Source organism: Mastomys coucha, unplaced genomic scaffold (assembly GCF_008632895.1).
Source record: "Mastomys coucha isolate ucsf_1 unplaced genomic scaffold, UCSF_Mcou_1 pScaffold23, whole genome shotgun sequence".
In the NCBI taxonomy this organism is placed as follows: domain Eukaryota; kingdom Metazoa; phylum Chordata; class Mammalia; order Rodentia; family Muridae; genus Mastomys; species Mastomys coucha.
In genome coordinates, this window is record NW_022196906.1 from 49,960,348 (window position 1) to 49,973,279 (window position 12,932).

General features: G+C 36.3%; 2 protein-coding genes across 5 annotated transcripts in view; one reads left to right on the plus strand and one right to left on the minus strand.

The window, feature by feature from the left end:
* Positions 1–10,411, plus strand: part of Isl2 (ISL LIM homeobox 2) — a 329,789-nt gene extending 319,378 nt beyond the window's left edge. For all 3 annotated transcript variants that reach the window (XR_004111373.1, XR_004111368.1, XR_004111372.1), the window contains 2 exons: positions 8,632–8,697; positions 10,186–10,411. The gene's annotated coding sequence lies outside the window, so the exon portion shown is untranslated. The remainder of the gene's footprint in view (positions 1–8,631; positions 8,698–10,185) is intronic.
* Positions 1–12,932, minus strand: part of Scaper (S-phase cyclin A associated protein in the ER) — a 498,868-nt gene that overhangs the window by 308,803 nt on the left and 177,133 nt on the right. The gene's annotated exons all lie outside the window — the stretch shown is intronic.

A 12,932-nucleotide genomic window follows, 5' to 3' on the forward strand; every position in this document is an offset into this window, starting at 1 on the left:
AAGAAGCTTCATTTTCTGATCCAAATCCTCCTGTCAGCCTCAGGCATAGAAGCACTGCAAATTCCCACAGTATCAATCTTCCCATGGTCCACCTCACAGATCCATCCTGTGTTAATTCTTACAACAACAGAGTACTCCTTTGGGCTAGATCTAGGAATGTCACTCCTTTTCGAAACAGACTCTTCAGAGAGGGAGCGCAGGTTAAAATGTCATGGGTGCCCTCCCTTTACTTTCCTTTGTTTCTTTGCACCATTCTTTGTTCCTACTTGTTTGCTTGAGCAGCAGTTGAATCGCCAGACAGTCCTCCAGACATTCCCCAAGTCTATTTTCTCTCCCTTGTCTGTCTTCAAACTTTTCAAATATCGCAGATTCTTCCATAAGATATAATTATAATCAAAATCTTAAAAATTTCTTAGACATTCTCTCTTTTGTTTCATTTGTTACTTACAGTAGACATGCCCCACAATGGTAATAATGTCAATTTAGTTCCTACAATGGAATAGCCAATCTTCTCAATGCCTTGAGTAAACTCAATAAAAACATTGGGAGTCTTTTCCACTCATGACTCTAACTCAACCGCACTGTGGATTCATGATCTCAGTGATTTTCTCCTCTATTAGTTTCCTATACTCCACATTCTTGCTTCACACCATTCCACTCTTTGGAATGTAAGCCTCTTTTCTCTCTTTCATTTTTATGAGTTTATATTTCATATATAGAAAAGAGGCTACTAGAAGAAAAATAAATCTTGCCATTATTTCTAGTCACCCATCTTTCCTATTACATCCCAGGAAGGTCCCCTCTTCATCAGTAGAGCTAAACCCTCTACACAAACTACAATGCATGGAGTCCTTCTGGACCTTAATTACTTTTTTCCTATGTTAGTCTTTGAAAATGCTCATTTCTTCCTGAAATGCTTTCTCCACTATCAAATTACTTAGGAAATTGCCACTTTATCTCTATTTTTAGCACAGAAGTCACTTTCTATACCGTGGACATTTATTTAATGCACTTACCACAAGCAAATTAAATACTTATCTACCTGCTTAATGTGATTTTCCTATGAAGAGCTCTCTACAATGACATACATGTTCTTTATTTGAATAATCTACATTGTAATTGAGAGCTCTATGTGGTTATTAGAGTATATTAAGCACTGAACACTTAAGTTGTATTGAATTTTGGTCATTTAGTGGTAATATGTGATTAGAGGCTATTGAGTTGTGCCATGCAGAAGTAGATATAATTTATATTATATTGCTCATCTATTATGTACTGTTTTAGTTATTAGAGAAGTTGGCTCTAAAAGTACGGTAATTACTGTGACCCCTCCCCCAACAACTTCAGAACCAAACATATTTACGACAAGCTTTTCCTAAACCCTGGACTGGGTCAGGTTGGCCCCTTTCTCTGTATCAAGAGAGGGAAAGATAACGAGAAGCTCAGGTTATTAAAAACACTGTCCTTGAGATCACCTAAAAGACATTTCCAACAGAGATGACTATTATTTATCCTCCAATAAAAAAAAAATGCCTACAGTAGAGACATTAAATCAGATGTTCAGCCACAGGAAGCTCATCCATGAACAAAAATTTAACCAGGAACTCTAGATGACTACTCAACTTCCTCAGTTTTCTGCTAGATGTTGTGAGCACCAGATTTGATTGATCTGTTGCTATTTGTCCCTTTATTTGAAAGCCTCAGCTATAGGGATACCCTGTACTGCCCTGGGACTCCCTTAATAGGAGCTCCCTCATAATCCTTTTTCCAGTCAATTTCTGCTATATGCTTGTTAAATTCCCCAAACTAATGATGAACACAAGATCTAAAACCCAAAGTGCCTATGCTTCAAATCTGGAACCAGCACTACAGATTTATTAATCCTAGGGATATTATTTAAATTTTCTACACTATGATTTCTTCATCTTAAAAGCTGGATATCTCTCTGTCTCTCTCTCTGTCTGTCTCTGTCAGTTTGTCTGTCTCTCTCCCCCCTCCCTTCCCAGGTCCTTTTAAGATCAGAGATTGTATCTAATACCACTCACTTTATAGATAATGAATAAGTCATTCTCTAAATCAACTAACATTACTATACATCAAGAGGTTTATGCCTAACAAAAGGAAGGAGGAACACAAAATATAAAACAATACTAGCATCATTTCCCTTCTAGTGCAGTATGAAACAGAGCCCCATCTAACACTAGTTATTGACTCTACCATGTAGAAGATCACTGACAGCAAGTGATAGATAAGTAGCTACTTTGGTTTTTGGTTGAATACAGTTTGTACAATATGTAACTGAATATCCAGCCAGAATAACAGAAGCTAGCAGTATCTGTACCAAGAACGCTTACATTCCACTGGAAACCAGAAATACTTAGGGAAGAACAAGGACCATTTTAACTCACAGCATGAAAGGAGCTTACATTTCAATGAGTTAAATCAATCTGAGGTTTTTCAAGAAAAAATGCCAAATCAAGGGTGTACTTTAGTAACATGAGCTAAACCTCAGTGTCATTCCCTCCCTCCACTCAAGCACCACAGACAATATAGCTCCTTTGAAGAAAAACAAAAAATCTGATTCTGATGGTTATTAATCAATAATTAGAGAGTACTGCAAAAGTCAAGTTGAAACCTGTACCTTTCCTAAAGTCTAAGGACAAGAGTGGTTTAGAAAATGCAGCTTTCAACATAGAAATTGTTATTGGGGTTACTTTTGGAAGGTAATTTTTTATTTTTTTATTTTTTTTAGCAAAAAGAAAAATTGAAAAGAGGGTAATTCCTTGCCTAGCACAGAAGTGTCTGTCAGGTAAAGAGTTTTGTGGAGCATGCCAAGAGATGGAGATGTTATTCTTAAAATATGAATGAATTCCAACAATTCTAAGCTCAAATGTGCCACTGACAGATATAAATACAAAATAATCTCTAGGGAATTATATCATTTTATGTTTACTTAAAATTACATATAATATATATGTAATATATGTATAAAATTACATATAGCATATAATATATGTCTTACATACACACACACACACACACACACACATACACACACAAAAACAGATATTGAAGTCATACCACTTGGATAAGAATACATTCCCTCCAAACCAGAGACTATTTAACAACAGCTCCAATGCAGACATGAAAAACTTGCTTTCGAGTTGTTGGTCAGGAGAGTACAGGAAGCTCTCCCAAGGCAATCAATGTAGGTTGTTGCTGTTGCTATTGATGCTTTCCAGATAAAGAAGTAACACCCTATTGCTGAAGACACCTACACGTCAAATACTGTGGATCATCAACCTGGTTATGATTCTGGAGCCTCCTTCCTGAGAATTAGCTTTCATAATATTGCAAGAAGCATGGAAGCTGCCAAGGGAGAAAAGCATTCCTATCCTAATTAATTCCTATGAAACACAACAGTGCCAAGAGTGGCAAGGTATTCCAAAAGGTGCAATAGTGGAACTTACATCCTTAAGGCAACCAACAGCCATTTAACTAGATTTAAAATTTGCCCAACTGGAGAGTAGTTCACACTTGGTACTGTAATTTTAGCCAACTATCCATGACTGGTGAGGCTGGAACCTAGAGGGTACCCTACTACTGCCATTTTCCTATACCAGTATAATCTCTAACTGCATTCTAAACACATATCTTCATACTCACTGTTAACTATAGCTCTCATCCCTCATTTTGCTCCCAATAACTCTTGTTATGGAAAACCATATCATTTTCTGTTTTTAAAGAACTTTGCAAACCACATTGCATGGGTATGCTGGATATAACTAATGTTATCAACTGTTCTACTACTAAGCACCGCTTCAATGGGAAGAGCTAGTAAATGTATGCATACTATTTCATGTTCATAAATCTTTAAGTATACTTACCCATATATATTACAAGATACACATTATCAATTTAATTCACTACAGTAGAGTTTTGCTATACTCCCTGGCTATATTCACTGTCCTTTTTAGCAGATAGCAACCTGTCTTTTGTCACTCTTAATATATTTACATATTTAGCCAATTGTCCTCCAAAATGTATTGTGTTGCTGTACATATGCAATTGTCTGCACTTGGGCTTTTACTGCTCATTCAGGGCTCTTGGATATTCCTAACATGTTTGAATTTTAACATCATTTGCCATTACTTCCTACCCCACCCTAATCCTCAAATGGCTCTGGCAAACTTTCCTAAGATGTCTTTCCAGTCCTACTCCCTCTCATTGGATCCCTTTAGCAGGCCATGCTGCCCTACTGTCTCCACATCAGTCTCCAACACAGAATACTCAAGTGCCTTTCCTATTGGGACATGATTGCCTCACTTAATGGCTTCAGTGCTGATTTTCTTTTGAAAAAGGGACAATAAGAATAGAGTGACAGAGAAAGTATTTTTTTATTTATAAGGAGGAATAATTCTAAAGGAAAAATTCTTTACATGAATTATTTAACTACCAAGTTCATAGAGGAAAGGCAGGAAGAATAAATATCTGATTCACTCCCTTTCTTTATTGGTTTTATTATCTTCCAGAAATAATAAATTAACTTTTATAATGTTATAAATTCCTGGCTATCATTTGTTTGCTATGTTTCAATAAATCAGTGAAATTAATTATCCTCTATGGATTCTAACTGCCCCATCTTTGGCAAGAGGACTCTTCAAGTTGTATCTGAGTTCTTTAATAGCACAACTGTGGTCTTTAACAACTTCCCTGCCTGATGTATGACAATGTATTGAGATCTAGAATCTCCCAATTATAGATATCATCCTTTTTCTTTTCATGAGAAATGATATTTCAGGCCATAAACAATAAGCACTATTGAACACAACTGCTATTAAGTCACTGCTTCTAAGCTCTTCAATAGTCAAACCTAGGAAGTAAGCATGTTTATATACATATATATGTATGTATACATATATACACATATATACATATTCACATATATATAACACACATGCAAAAATATATAACATGAAAGTTTTAAAAAGATAAAACAACTTGTAAATCATATGGGATCTACCAGATTTCTACTATATTCTACCATCATCCTTTATTCAAGACTAATAACTCATTTCTCTAGGTTACATATGTCAAGGAATTATAAATTGTTAAATGGGCATTGTATTAAAATGCCTCCTAAGTATTTATCTTTGTACTCATAGATTAGAGCATCACTTTAACACTCATCAGAGAAGATTCCTTTTGTAATGTATGACATTACAACAGAAACCCATAAATTGTCAACATGAAGAGACTGTGAGGTAATGAGCTCTAAATGGGACAACTGGATCACAATTTCTCACAACAGTATGTTCTCCACAGCGCAACCAGCAGGAGCAAAATCTGTATACTTCTAAAATGCCTTCAATCTCCACATGAAAACTAAAGAAACAAAATCCTGTCCCCAACCCAAGATTCAGGGATAGTCCTGAAAGATGGAAGAGAAAGATTTTCAGAGCCAAAGGGAGTGCATGTCAACAGCAAATATGATTTCCAGACATGACAGGGCTGTTGCACACTAGAAATCACAGCAGTTCACAGTTCCAGAAGGTTAGTACACTGACCATCGTGGCAGGGATTGGTAGGCCAGCAGCCAGGCAGCCAGGAAAATAAGGCACTAGAGCAGTAACTGAGGATTTACATGTGATCCACACAAATAGGACAAGGAGAGAGAAAGAAAAAGAGAGGGAAGGAGGGAGGGAGGGAGTAGAAGGGAGAGAAGGAGGGATGGAGAGAGAGAGAGAGAGAGAGAGAGAGAGAGAGAGAGAGAGAGAGATGGAGCACTAGTCCAAACAAGCAAGCAAGCACTAATCAAATTGTGTGGGCTCCAACAAGGCCGTACCTCCTAATCCTTCTCAAACAGCTCTATCACATAAGGACTGAGTATTCAAACATTTGAGTCTATTGTGACCATTCTTATTCAAACCATCACAGAGGGGGCTCATGAAGTTCTATTCCTAATTGAGGAGTTATTGGTAACTGATAGCTGCTGGGAGAGAGTGTCAGTTTACTTAGGAGATGTGGCCCTAGGCTCCAGTAGATGGCCCCACACCCATGTATGTACTGAGCGGACTTAGTAGGTTTCAAAAGAAAAGAGCACATGAGATTGAGAGGGAAAAGTGGTAGGGAGGGAATGGGTGGTGGGTTTGATCAAAACACATAACATGCATATGTGAAATTCTCAAACAACAGAACACTCATTCAATAAACCCCCAATTAAATTGATCCAGTTCAAAATAGGTAAAGGAATGAAGACAATTGTTGGTCACTGCTTATAAATAAGAAATACTGGGAAGAACAAGGATTTGAGCTTATATCATCTTTATCTCATCCACAGACACAACAGCCACAGAGAAGCAGTATTACCAAGATTATCACAAGTACAAAAAAATATTTTGAGAGAGATATTTCCTCATTATCCCAACCTTTAAACACTAATACTACAAAGTTAGATGTATGATAGTCATTTTACATATATTAATTTCCTTCTGAGAATTGGTTAATTTTAACTCTAAAGAAACTCTAATTTCAATGGTCTTATTTAGTTCTTATTTAATGTTGTTTTGATTATCTGAAGTTTATTCACTTTAAGTTTTTACTCCATATATTTATTCTTGTGAAAGATAATTTTTAAGTTTACAGAAATATTGAGCAAAAATTATTTAGTAGTTGTTAAGAGCTAAGGAAAAAAGTGTATACTTGCCTACAGGTTTTTGAAGGATAAACATCTCTTTAAAAAAAGGAAGAGTTAAAAGAACTGTGTTCCTTTTATTTTGACATGGGGGTTGAAAATATTTTAAAGTATGCTGCTGTGGCTTCTGCTGGTCACCTGTGAGAAGGGACTGACTGAAGAGTGCAGAGGCTGGGGTACCTCAGGGCTACAAAGGAATCCCTGGGTGAGAAAGGCAAACAAGTTAAGCTCCAGCCCAGCTTCTAAAGCCCTGGGCTCCAACCTCATGCAGGAAAGGAAGACTGGGAACAGCAAAAGGCTTTTGAATACAAAAACCAAAAACTCATTCAAAATTAAATGCGCAGTGAATATGAGAGGTTTCTGCCACTGCTTATCCATTTAGCAACATGCACCTTCACTGCAGCCTTGATTCTGAACACACAATATGCAAACTTTCATTGCATATGCTGTCACATTACATTAAACCACCACCAACAAAAATTACATGAAAAACTATGGCACAGATCCATATCTACTGTATGTTATGAGTTATGTATTTTTCATACATTTAAAGTTTTCTGCTTTCATACAAGTACAGTGCTTTAATTATGGAAAACAAAAATTTTGCAAGTGTCATTCCTCAGGATTGAAATTTCAAATTAAAGCATATTTCCAGGTCATTGTGCAAAAATGTTTTTTTTTTTTTTTAATATTTATTTAGTACATAAGTAAGACTGTAGCTATCTTCAGACACACCAGAAGAGGGCATCAGATCCCATTACAGATGGCTGTGAGCCACCATGTGGTTGCTGGGAATTGAATTCAGGACCTCTTGGAAGAGCGGTCAGTGCTCTCAATCTCTGAGCCATCTCTCCTGACAGAATGTTTTGTTTTCAATACTGCTGTTCATGGTGCTAATTTGAATTTCACAAAAAAAAAAAAAAAAAAAAAAAAAAAAAAAAAAAGGACAATGAGTTTTGTCTTTGGATTAGGACAAAATTTCCAACATTTTGTGAAAAAGTCCTACATATGCTCTTGCCATTTTATTTACTTATTAAAAGTGATGTTCTCAAACTGAACTAAGAATTATAAAATATAAATATCAGTCAACTAGAAACAGTTGAAGCTGCTGTTCTATGCCCTTAAATATCAAATATTCAGCCAAGATTTAATGCTTTATATAAAGAGCATTAATCTTTTACATAAACATGTAAAAATGTAATCTCATTGATTAAAATGAGTTAAGTCTCTAATGAATAGAAAAATAGTATGTAAATCAAAGAATTATTTTAAACTATGGTTTTTTATGATTTATCATCAGTGTTTTATTTCACTAAATATATATGTACGTAACCATGGCCATATAAATAAAGGCCATATTCCTCTAGAGGACAGGTGGTGATGGCGCACACCTTTAATCCCAGCTCTTGGGTGGCAGAGGCAGGCGGATTTCTGAGTTCGAGGCCAGCCTGGTCTACAGAGTGAGTTCTAGGGGAGTATACAAAGTTTGTATACCAAGTATACAAACATCAAAGTCACATGCTAATTAAGTTGGAAACAGGGGAGTTTGGGAAAACACTCTGGATTAAAGAAATAAACTTAAAATCCACCACTGTTTATGTGATGTAAAGCCATGAAACTAAAAGATATAATTCTGTTTCCCAGACATAAGAAAATGAGACAGAACCAAACAAAAGATAGTAAAACAAAAAACATTCAAGAGGGGGAATCCTCAGAGATTTCTAACAGAACTACATTAAAGACTACTAAAGAATCATTTTCATAGCCACCACTTATACATTCTCTTTCCATAGTGACTTCAGAAATGACCAAGTGACTTGTTTTGCAATTTTATTTTCTTCCCATAAGCAAATGTGACACAAGCAAAGGATTTATAAGGGTTTATATATAAGCCAAGGATATATAGGGGTTTATATAAAGGTATTTTTTTATTCCAGGTACAAAAGATCTGGCTTGCCTATTGGAGAAGGTCCATTCAACAATGAAGATCAGTTACCTGCTGAGTAAGTAGGGCCCTTCTGAGTGCAAAACCTGAGGTTGAGATTAACAATAGATAATCAGAGAGAGTAAAGCATAGGATTCGAGAGGACTTGAAAGACTGTGTTATATTCCCCATCAGTTATTAGTACTCACTATTGTATGTTCAGCTTAGGAAGAGGACAATGTGACACTTGTCTTTCAGTGTCATAATGATTCCCAAGTGTCATTCTGAGGATGGCATCTAGACTAGTAGCTACTTCACAGTAGATAATGAAATGGGAAGAAAATTGGTAACTCAAGGAATTATAGTAGAAATGTAATCAAAATAGAAAAATATCTTTAAAATCATCCATTAGCATAGAGACATTATGGAAATAAAACATTCGAAGATTCTAAAACGAAATTTAAAACTGAAGCAATAAAAAAATTACCCTTTTTACTGACTTTATCTTTAACTAGATAGAATTTTATGTTATGAATTGAAAAGAGAGCGGAGACTGAAGGAAGGACAATCCAGAGACTGCTCCACCTAGGGATCCATCCCATATTCAATCACCAAACCCAGACACTATTGTGGATGTCAGCAAGTGCTGGCTGACAAGCCTGATATAGCTGACTCCTGAGAGGCTCTGTTAGTGCCCGACTAATATAGAAGTAGAGGCTCACAGCCATCCATTGGACTGAGCACAGGATCCCCAGTGAAGAAGCTAGAGAAAGGATCCAAGGAGCTAAAGGGTTTGTAGCCCCTTAGGATGAACAACAGTATGAGCTAACCAGTACCCCTAGAGATTCTGGGGAGTACACCACCAACCAAAGAGTACACATGGTGGGACTCATGACTCCAGTTCATATGTAGCAAAGGATGGCCTAGTCGGTAATCAATGGAAGGAGAGGCCCTTGGTCCTGTGTAGATTCTATGCCCCAGTGTAGGGGAATTCCAGGGCCAAGAAGTGGAAGAGCATGGGTTGATGAGCAGGGGGATTGGGGAGGGAACAGGTTTTTTCAGAGGGGAAACAGGGAAAGGGGATATAACTGGAAATGTAAATAAAGAAAATATCTAATAAAAGGAAAAAGAGAGAGAAGAAAGAAAGAAAGAAAGAAAGAGAGAGAGAGAGAGAAAGAAAGAGAAAGAAAGAAAGAGAGAAAGAAGAGAGGGAGAGAGGGAAGAAGGGAGAGAGGGAAGAAGGAAGGAAGGAAGGAAGGAAGGAAGGAAGGAAGGAAGGAAGGAAGGAAGGAAGGAAGGAAGGAAGGGAAGGAGGGAGGGAGGGAGGGAGGGAGGGAGGGAGGGAGGAAGGAAGGGAGGGAGGAAGGAAGGGAGGAAGGAAGGAAGGAAGGAAGGGAGGAAACAAGGAAAGAAACAAGGAAGGAAGGAAGAAAGAAAGAAAAGCAAGCAAGCCAGGACAGGAATGTAAACAGGGCAGGAACCTGGTAGCAGGAACTGATGCAGAGGCCATGGAGGGGTGCTGCTTACTGACCTGTTCCTCTCACTTACTCAGTCTGCTTTCTTACAGAACTCAGGACCACCAGCCCAGGGATGAACCACCTACAACAGGCTTGGCCCTCATCCATTAACCACAAATATATACTGTAGTGCTGGCCACAACAGCAAGAAAATACACTATAGGAGGGGGACAACGATATATGACCATTTTAGGTATAATATTGGGCAACTTAATAGTAGAATAGTATAAGGCACTGCTAAGTTAAGATGTAAATAAAATATGGAGAGTAAAACAAGTTGCCAACTAAATTGTTTACAATTCGTTCTTGCAAGCGAGTGAGTTTATAGAAAAAGATAAAAGATAGAGATAGGTCTAAACATGATTGTATATATTAGTGTTTATATATACATATACACACATACAGGTAGACACATGCTTCTTAGGAAAAAAAGACTTAAAATATGAAATAAAGCATCTTAGACGAGTAGAAATATATTGAAAAAATAAAGACCATTTGATTATGAGGCTATCTAAAGCCAGTTATTGTTTATATTAAAATAAATTTTCATTTGTATTATGTGAAAATCAGGCCTCATCAGAACAAAGACATATCACATGTTGTGTGGCTTTTTACACTATAATGTCATAGTCTTAAGGTTCACAAAACCTAAAGAATTTTACAATCTGTAACCTTGTCTAAATATAGTATGTACACCTGGATTTAGATGGTAATAAAATGAAAAATCAAAATTACAAGTTAGAAATCAAGGCAGGATATAGATAACTCCCACAGGCTCATGTGTTGTGACTATTTGGGTCATTGCTTCAGGTGCAGCTTTGGGAAGTTTTGTATATATAATTATATATACTACTTAACTGTTATAATTTACAAAAACTACTAGGAAGAAACTTTATATTTATTAAATACTTAAATTTATTTATAAGCTTGGATTCAAATCCAAAATAAAATTACATAGAAATTAATGAAAAAATAACTCAAAAATATATTTAAGTACATGAAAAAAATTATTTTTTGTGTCTTTGTGTTTGTTTGTTTGGAGATGGTCTCATTGTGTCCCTGGCTGGTCTAGAACTCACTAGATAGATGAAGATGGTCTCATATTAGTAAGATCTGCCTACCTTTACCTCCAGAGTACTAGGATTAAAGGTATGTGCCATCACATCTGGCTTCTATCACATGTAAAAGCAAGTTGTAGAAAGGACCACCAAAATCTCTGAACTAAGCAATACAAGGCAAAAAGATTACTGAAAGTTCATTGCATTATCGTCCAGAGTGTTCCAGGCCAGACAAGAATACATAATATCTAAAATTAAAAAATGAATAATAAACAAAAACAACACTAAAAACCTACAAAATCTGCATAAAAGTTATTTCATTATCAAAAAATGGGGGAAAGTATATTGAGAAATAAAATGATACATATATGAAAATTCATAAAATGGACTAAAAATTAAACTTTTTGTAAATTTTTATTATATTTTTTTTACTTAAGCACTTTACAATACGCTTACTGTCCCATTCCCAGTCTCCCCTCTCACAATCCTTTCACCATCCTCCCAACTTTTTTTTTAAAGAAACAGAACAGTAGAAAATATTTTGGAAAAAGGAAATACTGTTGTTTATACTTTAATTTTTAGTATTTCTGAGGATTTTTGCATTGTTTGTTTTTGTTTTTCATTTTTAATTTAATATTTTTTATTAATTGTTTTATTTAGTTACATCCAAAAGGCTGCCCCCACTTCTATCACCCAAGTTTTTTGCTTCTAATATTTTTGGTTTGAGTGTTGAAATATCAGGATAACATTTGCCTCATAAAATGAATAAGGTAGTCACAACTTGCCAAACAGATGATAGACAATTAGGATCACTTCCTCTTTAAGTGTCTGGTACAAATGACCAGTGAGCAGATCTTGGCCATGGAGTATATTCTGTTATGGAAAGTTCTTGACAAAATTCTTTAACAGACAGAGGCCCAGTCCATTGTAGAATTTCTCGTATAAATTTGGCAGATTGTGCCTTTCAAGGAATAACCTCTTTCTTCTAAGTAATCAATGAACTTGGGCTTTACAAAAGAAAGTTATCCTACTTTCTTTGTGACATTAGTTAAGCTGTATCTTACACTGTATTTTTTCTTAGGCTGGCTACAGGTCTGTCAATTTTAATTTTATATACTATCACATATTAATTGTACAAAGGAGTTTTACTCTGACATGGTAAATTTTTATCCTACTCATGTGCTGAGTTAGCTTTTCTGTCACCATACCTGTTTGTCATTCTCTCCTCAATTCCTAAGGACACACTGTACCCTTTACCCTCCTCCCTCCCCAACCCCACAGACACACACACTGGATCTAAAAAAGAAGCACTCCTGTTTTTGTGGTAATGGCTTACTTTACTTGAAACTAAGAGCTGTAATTTCATTAATTTAACCACAGCACCATTATTTAGTCCACAGTTGAGTAAAACTCCACTTGGTTTAATCCCATCTTTAATGAGGTCAGCTGATAAAAGGCTAAGCTGACTCCAAGCATGGTTGTGTTAAACTGTACTGTGTAGACTGTGAGTGCAGAGCAACTCCACAGTGAGCTGCTGTGATTGTCTGACCCAAATCCCCAGAACTGCTATGAGGGAATCATGTCCGAGGTCTATCTTTAGTTCTTTGAGAAGCTTTCATGTTAGCTGCTCTAATCTACTTCCCACAGGCAGTGAATAAGAGTTTCTTTCCCATTTTCTACAGTTTAATGAGAATGAAGCCACAACATACCCCAACTTATGGGACACAATGAAAGCAGTC